We start from the raw sequence: 9,221 nt of genomic DNA, 5'->3' as shown, positions 1-9,221 counted from the left end.
TATAAATATGTATATGCATGCATATATGTGTTTCCAGTTACTTTTTTTTTTTGACACTGAGGATTTAATTCAGGGGCACTTTACAACTGAGCTACAATCCCCAGAACTTTATTTTTTTTTTTAATTTTCTGATAGGATCTCATTAAATTATTTTAGAGTCCTGCTAATATGCTAAGGCTGCCCTCATATTCATTGTTCTCCTGCCTCAGCTCCCTGAGTAGCTGGGATTATAGGTGTGAGCCATGGCCCTGGGCTTCTATATTGTTTTTCACTAAGAAATAATAAAAAGATTAACCAAACTAATAAAATGGTTACCTATCAGGGGAGCACAAAAGAAGAGACCAAGGCCAGAGTTTTTCAGTATATCTTATTTTATAAGTTTTAGCTTTGTGTTTTACGTAAACACAAAGTTTTGCATAATTTTTTAAAATCAAAAAGGACATAATTATTTCTACAAATTATATATGAAGTGAAAGAAATAGATCTGACTCTACATTTATATTTATAGAAATAAATGGAGAAAATAATAGTTTCAAGTGGCTTTAAAATGTAGTATTCAGGCCAGGTATGGTATAATCTCAGAGGAAAGAAAGAGAGAAAGAAAAAGATAAAAAGGCAAAAGAAAAAGAAAAAGAAAGAAAATGAGAGAAAAATGTAGTATTTGGAAATTTCACTCCCCCGTACATCCCCTTTTCCAAATTATGATGTGTTCAGGAACGAATATCTCACAAATATCTCACAGTGAATTTCCAACTATTACATGTAATTATGATGCACCTAAAGAAATTTTAATGCAGTATTTGGGTGTTATATGCTTTGTAAAAAGTATTCAAAATAAAAGATGATCTGCAAGTAAGTCTTCAATTAGATTAATGTGGAACACTGTTATTTTGAAGCCACTATGTGTATATTGTGTGGTGTTGCAAACAAGCTTTTATTTTATTGTCTTTAGGATTTTCAACATAAGACTAACAATCCAGGTATAAAGTCAAAGAAGCTAAGAAAAAATCTGTGAACTGAAATTTCAATTGGAAGTCAACATTTCACAACTCTGTCCCTGAAAAAGCCTAGAAAAAAATGACCTTACTACAGAAAAGTAGTCCTAATGCTCAGACTCTGTTTCCACTGAAAGGAACAAAGTATTCTTTAATAAAAATTCCTGATCCAGGTCTGGAACAAAATGGTATAAAGCTAAACCCAGGATGTTTGCTGTACCAAAAAGCAGGGTCGAGACCAATGGGGTCATTTCAAGAGGGCACAGAAACCAACCTAAAGTAGCTTACATCAGCCTTACATGAAACAATATGAACACTAAAGAGAATAATGATTGCAAGAAATTGAAATTTATCAAATAAATTGCCATTAATTCATAACATTACTCACACTAAAAATCAACACCCAAAATAACTAAGTAAATTAAAAAGTCAACAAAACTCATTGGTCACTATTAGCAATTGCTTGGACATCAGCATACTATTTTGAAAAGTGTAACAGAATCAATTATGAATCATATTTTTATTATATGAACTGAATTTCTGGGCAACTGCATTTTTCCTTTTGGAAATATTGTAAATAATAAAGACAGGAAGAATGATAGAATTATAAAATCACTCTATTAAAATGTCTAATAAAATATTAGATCTAGACAACTATAATCAATAAATCCAAAACCATTAGGAGAAAGGCTAATGGGAAAATTTCTAATGGATAGATCACACCGATAGCAACTAAAAGTACAATGAGACATTAAATCCTGGTCTGATGCTATACGCTTCAGGTGGTAGTTCTTAGATCCATGAATAGAATGAACTTATGAACTTGTACTGAGAAAAAATACATCTTTATTTTCAGTTTCCTATAATTCATTTTCCTATAATTGCAACTTAGCATTTTTAAATTATAAATGCAACTAAAAGAATATAGTAGCAATAAAATTTTCTATGACTTTGATAGAATTTTAAATATTTGTATCACTTTACAGTTGTTACAAATATTTAAAATATTTATGCTCAACACTACTTAGAAATTCTGATGGATATCTCTCCACTACATCTTGTCATTCATAAAGGAGCACATATGTTGCTATATTTTTAATATTTTGATGACAGTATATTGATACAGTTTCTTTCTGTTGTTATTGCTATGTATTTTCTTACATGCCCTTTGAAAACATTATTCAGAGAAGTGATTTTATCATTCCATAAAAGGATTCTAGGAACAAAAACTTCTAGGAACAAAAAATTCTCCAATTGATTCCCTAGGATAAAGGAATAAGTTAAACAACACCATGAGGAAACAATTGGTTAAGTTTGCAATTTGGAAAATTCTAAAGGACAAATAAACCAATGTCTTCAACAAAAAAGAGTACGGGCAAAATTAAAGGACATAATCATTACAGATTAGGAGACCAAGTACAACATATAGGCATCTTGGTCATTATTTAAACATATTGACTATAAAAAAGATATTTTAAAGCCAAATTTTTATATTCAAATTTTAAAAATTTGAATATGAACTTCTAGATAGGATAATAACATTGAGATTATGTTTAAAATAATTATCTGTTAAAGGTACATGCTGAGGTATTTATAGGAGGAATGCTATATCTTGGATTTGCTTTTAAATATCCCAGCAACAAAAAGCAAATTGGGGATAAGCAATAGCTGAGGTGAAAATAGGAAAATATTGACAAAAAGCATTACTGAGTAAGGGGCACACAGAGATTCACTATAACATTTTCTTTCTCAATGTGTATACTTAAGATTTATTTAAAGAAAATATTGAGACACCTTGCAGAAGGCTTATACAAAGTTGGTAAAGGCCATTATTGATGGCTAGTAGAATAAGTGGGATGATTTCAAATTTCATATAATGTACTGTTTTGATTCTTTTTTATAATTCATATTCACTTGTATTTTTAAATACTATGTTTTAGAGCATTTTAGGGCTCATGGCAAAATTGAAATTCTCCATATACTCCGTATTCCTACACACACATAGCTTCTCTCATTATTGGTACTCTCACCAGGATGGTCTATTTGATGAACCTGCATTGACATATCATAATCACTCAAAATCCACAGTTTACTTATCATTCTATAAGCACTATATATTTGGACAAATGTATAGTGACATCTATCCAAATGATAGTATCACACACAGTATTTTTACTGCCCTAAAAATCCTCTGTGCTCTACCTATTCCTTCCTTCCTCCTATCCCCAACCCTTGATAACCACTGATAAGATTTTTAACTTCAGAATGTTATACAGTTGAGGTCATATGCAGATTAGCTTCTTTTGCTTAATATATATATTTATTTCATGTATTTTCATGACTTGAAAGTTATTTCTTTTTAGCACTCTATATGGTACACTGTCTGAATATTCCACAGTTTATTTATCAATTGGCCTACCAAAGGATATCTTGATAGCTCCCAAGTTTTGACAATTATGAATAAAGTTGCAATTTAAATGTCCATGTGCAGACTTTTGTGTTGATATGTTTTCAGTTCCTTTGGTAGATATCAAAAAGTACAACTACTAAATCTCATGGCAAGAGCATGTTTTTGCTTTGTAAGAAATTACCAAAATGTCTTCCAAAGTGGATGTTCCATTTGGTATCACCAGCAGCAATAAATAAGGGTACCTTGCTTATCTCTGTCTTGTCAGCTATTTGGTATTATCAGTGTTAAATTGCTAATAGGCATACAGAGGTCTTTTGTTTTAGTGGGTATTTCTCTGATAATGTGATGTGGAGCATCTTTTTATATGCTTATGTGACAGCCATGCATTTTCTTCAGGGGGATGTTTATTGAGGTTCTGACACATTTTTTAATCAAGCTGTTTATTTTCTTATTGTTGAGTTTTAAGAGTTCCTTGTGCGCTTTTACTGACAGTACTTTATCAAATGTATCTTCTGCAAATATTTTCTCGAAGTCTGTGGCATGTCTTCTCATTATCTTGATATTGTCCTTTGCAGAGCAGAAGTTTTTAATTTTCATAAGATTCACCTTATAAACTATTACTTACATGTTAGATTTTAAGTTTTAAAATAGCATTAAAATTTTCCTATTTTTAGGAAAAAACAAAATAGAGCATTGGGCAAGCAATGATATAAAAAGAATATGTAGAATGGAGGTGAGAGTATTCCACAACTGACACTGTCTGCAGTTGGACAGTCTTACAATGTCAGCTGATGGACTGGTTAGTGGTAGTTACCAGATAAAGAAAACTTGACTAAACTACTAGACCCAAAAGAACTGGACCCTAGGAGCAAGGCTGAGAAGCAGGGCTTAAAAGAAATAAGGAACATGGAAATTATCCAGCAGCTTTCATTTAGCAGTGAATTGAATTGTGGTTGTGGACCCCACACTTGGTATGCTTTCAAGGCAAACCTTCAATCTACAGGGATGCATTAAACACCTGCTTAGCCAGTGTTCCAACACTGCTCCCCTTTTAATCAATCACACTAGTTCAAACCATTATAAACTGGGTCTGGTTAATGAATATAAATGCATATGATATTAAAATAAAGCTTCAAAATTCTGAATCAGTTGTTACCATTTTGGCTCAAGGAAATAAATCAAAAAAAAAAAAAAAAACTCCCTACACAAGGAAGTTTATGGAGTCTTATTTGTTCAAAGATGGGTTTGTCAACTTGACAAACACATAGCTGGTTTGACAGCTATGAAGGCCAGAGAAAAAAAATTTCAAATACTTTTCAACATTAGGTAAATAAAATATCAAAATTTATATTTATTTAAAAAGCACTTGTTATATTCCTAGTATCATAAATATGTGTAAATGGATTAGAGAGATCTTCATAAATGGTTAATATTATATAAATATAGCCAATATAATAATTACGGATAAAGTTGACTCTGTTCAGATTTTCTTTTATATATTTAATTTAAATTGAATTCAAACACCTATTGAATTCAGGTTTAGGCTAGACTGAGAAACATATAGATATTAAATATGGTATATGGAGATTAGAGTCAGTTTTAGCAAGAACTAGAACTAACTAACTAGATAGATAGATACAAATAAAAAATAGAGAATAACAGAAGGAGAGACAGAAGTTAATGGAATGAAAGGAAGGTAAGAGGCAGGAAAAGAAGCCTTTAAAATCCCTCAATAATCCCACCTCTTGATATTCACTTCCTGTTAGAACCTCCTGTACTTGAACAACTGGCTCCTGACCAACAGAATATGGCAACACGAAAAGAATGCGGCTTCTGTAACTGGCTTACCAAAAAAAAAAAAATGTGACTTCCATCTTGTTAGCAGACTCCCTCCTGCTGGATTTGATGAAACATGGAAAGGTTCATGTGATAAGGTACTGAGGGAAATCTCCAGACTCTAGCCTGCAAAGAACTAGGCCCACAATCCAACAACCTTTAAGGAACTGAATCTAGCCAACTACATGAGGGATCTGGAATTGTATTCTTTCCGGTTCCAGCCCTCAGGTGAGATCTCAGCCCGCTGCAATAACTTTATCACAGCCTTGGAAGACAAGGTAAAGTAGAGGATCCAGTAAAACCATGCTTGGATTCTTGTTTCAATGAAACTGAGACAATATGTAATTATTTTAAGTGGAAACATTTTAGGGGATCATTTGATATATAGTGATAGACAAGTAATAAAGATAGACATATATAATTTTATGTTATTTCATGAAAATTCTAGTAATTGTAAACTTCTAGACTCAGACAAATTTGGTTAGGAAGTAGTGAGAGTTTTAACCCTTAACAATTATCTCCCCTATATTCTGTAAGCAAAAAATTCCTCCTATCCCTCAAAATTCAGTTGCTAATGACAGAAGAAAAGGAGATATTTTGAGAATAATAATAATAATAATAGCAGCTAACATTCACAGAGCACTTATTCTTTACCAGTAAAACTTTAAACACTTTATATCTAATGTCACCTTATATTTACATTTTATGTTGTAAATAACTACTATTATCCCTATTTTGTAGAGGAGAAAAGTGAAGTACTGAGATGTTAAGTAAGTTGCCCAAGGTTACAAAGCTTTGTCAATTCCAACAAGTTATCTAGGCTTATGTTAGATCATCTTCTTATATATTCCCTAAAATAACTTTCTGGGAAAAATGGGGCTGATTCCAGAGCCCTTGTTCTTTCTAAACAATGGTGTACTTAAATGAGTAAATTTATTTTTAAAAAATAATATATGCAAAATAAACACTCCAACACTGTAGACAAAATGCTAAATGTTTTACATCTAATATCTCATTTTTCTCAACAATGTTGCCAGTTATCAATCCCTGTTTTAAAGAGAAAAGCACATAATGTTTGGTGGTGTTATCAGTAAAACTGTGTCTCCAAAAAGGTATGTTGAAAGTCTAACTCCCAGAACATTAGAAGTTGACCTTATTTGGGAATAAGTTGCCATAAATGTATTCAATAAAGAGGACATCAACTGGAGTGGGGCAGGCCTTTAATCCAATATAACTAGTGTTTCAACTCAAGGAATGCCTGGGGCTACCAGAATATGGAAGAAATAAGGAAGGATCTTTTTCTTTTTTTCTTCCTATATTTTTCAGTGATGCATTAGAATTACACAGAATAGTGGGATTTGTTGTTATGAATTTCATATATGCACATAACATAACAAGATAATTTGCTTAATATAATTGCAAAGATCTCATAAAGCCTACAGAGAGCATGGCCCTGCTTATACTTTTATTTCAAACATTTAGCCTCCAGGACTGTGAGAGAATAAATTTTTCTTATTTTAAACCACCTAGTTTGTGGTAGTTTGTTCCCACAGCCCTAGGAAACTGATACAGGTGATTTAAATGTTAAATGAAAGCCCATTATATTAAAATGCTGAATAAAGACTATTTAAAGGGTTCCACAAAGAGTATTTTAAAATGTCTCTGTGTAAGAGGACTGCTAATATTGTGCCAGTGTATGCAAAGCCACAGAATAAAAATGAATACAGTTCCAGAGTGCTTATTTTACTTTGAAAAATAAAGAGATTTTTGTGTAAAGCATGGCAATTAATTCAATTGGTAAGTAGTTTAAAATTTTTTTAAAAAGACAGTCAAATAAACACTTTTTTTGTAACAGAAAGAAATGATTTTTTTAAAGGCATGCTTGAGCTTTATCTTCAGACTTTCAGGAGCACATTCCACTATTCTCTGGTGATGCTGCTCAGAACAGCTCAAATGAGAATCTTTTCCTTGACAGGATTATATCACATTGTCATAAGGGCTGCCACAAATTCCTTGACTTCTGAGCACTGACATTTCTTTTGAGTCTTATAAACAAACCTTAATAAAATAGAGAGATAGCACATGTCACAAATGTGGGTAATTTTGGCATGGTGGTTCATAGCCAACTGGACTAGATGTTTACTCTAGTTCTACCTCTTTCTGAGCCTTTGTTACCTCTTTTGTAACATGGAACTACTACTCTCTACTTAAGGAACTGAAGGAATTAATTGTAACATGAATATCTACATAGTGCCTGATATATTATGGTGCTCAAAACATGGCCAACACTTAATTGAGTGATCCCAGTGAGTCATTTTGCACTTAGAATAACTCCAGGCCAGTCAGGCAATTTGATTTGCCTAAGGTCACATTTCTGAGTCTGCTTTATTTACTCAACAAATTTCATATGCTAGGCATTGTGCTAACAGATATGACTACAAACAGGCAATGTCCTTAAGGGAAGTTCATATCCCACAGGTAAAGATGACAGGCAAAAGAATAAAGACCAACCTGTATGTGGTTTGTGAAAAACGATCAGAGTTAGAAGCAGGTACATAGGAAAGTAGGAAGAGTAAATACCCCTCCCTCCTGTTCCCCGAGGTTCTCTCTGTATCCACCAGAGGCCAATTTTGACCAAAACCTGTTCCAGGCCTTTTAGCCTCCAATGGGGCTCCCTTCTCCATCTAGTTTTGACTCAAATCTATTTTTACCCTGCCTGTTCAAACTCCATGGGGCCCTGAATTGCAAGTGCACTGTTGGTCTCAGGTATTCAAGGAGGCCATGAAGTATGTCAAGTGAACTTCCTGTTTTCCCAATATCTGAAATGCTAGGGATTATGGATCCAGCAGCCCTGAATGGGTAAGAGCCAATTACAATTTTTAAAAAACTTCCATTAATTGACGATCTAAATTCATCCTCATAGCAAATCTCACCTTCATTTACAGATAAAGAAATGGGGAGAATGGTTACACAAGATTAAGAAGTTGAGTTTTCAGGATTGGGTTTAACTCTTAGGTTCTGACAGATAGTACCTGGTGGCCTTGTTAATTAAAAAACTTGGCATCATTAATCTTCTCTCAAAGAGTAGTTCTCAGGATTAAATGAGCTATGGAGGTGAATAACTTAATTGTCACCAGTCAGCAAGTATTGTCTGTAGTTTTATCACTATGCACTGTCACATAGCAAAGCAGAACTTCAAAACCAGCACATACTACTTCAAACTCCCCCTTCATTATTAAACTGTACAGTAGGGTCACCTTCAGGAGCAGGTAACTGGCTCCAAGCTATTTTAGGGATTGCAGGTCCTGGCCACCCAGTAGGCCAGATCAGCCTTTACCTGGTAAGACTTCACCACCCACCCAACTCCCCAAAGCCAGACTCGGGTTTGGGTTTCGGAGTAGCTTCAGTCTGCGAGGAGAGAAGCTGCAGTGTTTCCCCATCTCTCTCTCTGCTGTCGGTCTCCCAGCTGAGTAGGAAAAACTCTCCTTTCCAGGAGCAGCTTTTTGCTCAAATAATGTCTCTAGTAAAGGGTGTGTCACGAGCAAAAAATAGAGAGCTTGAGGTAGGGAGTTGGAGTTCTGGGCTTGTCTTCCCTTGTGCCATTTCGCAGATGGGAAAGCTGAGGCTCCGAGGGCCTTTCTGTGAGGCGCTGAGGCATTCTTGGAAACTACCAACTGAAGTCAGTTTACAGAAGGGGCCAACACGGAGTCAAACCCGGAGCTCTGGATTGGTTTCCGTCTCCCTGAGTGAACAGACTCCTGTCGCGCGTGGGCCTCAGTTTCTTCATCGGTCCAAAGGGGACAGGAAGGAAGCTGAACAAAACGATGTTAGCCCCACTGCGCCACTGGGCCCAGAGCGATCTGCCCTCTGGCCTACAAGCCCCAGCATGCCTCGGGGCGGGGAGGAGCGCCATGACGGACAGGCGGCTCTGCGAATTGGAGCCCGATAAGGGGGCGTGCGGCGGCGCGTGCGCAGTGGGC

General features: G+C 34.8%; 1 protein-coding gene across 4 annotated transcripts in view; it reads right to left on the bottom strand.

Moving 5' to 3' along the window:
* Astn2 (astrotactin 2) overlaps window positions 1-9,221 on the bottom strand; it is a 698,452-nt gene that overhangs the window by 43,116 nt on the left and 646,115 nt on the right. The gene's annotated exons all lie outside the window — the stretch shown is intronic.

Source organism: Marmota marmota, unplaced genomic scaffold, assembly GCF_001458135.2.
Source record: "Marmota marmota marmota unplaced genomic scaffold, marMar, whole genome shotgun sequence".
Classification (NCBI taxonomy): domain Eukaryota; kingdom Metazoa; phylum Chordata; class Mammalia; order Rodentia; family Sciuridae; genus Marmota; species Marmota marmota.
Note: the sequence above shows the minus strand (reverse complement) of the source record. Positions and strands in the feature narration are given on the sequence as shown.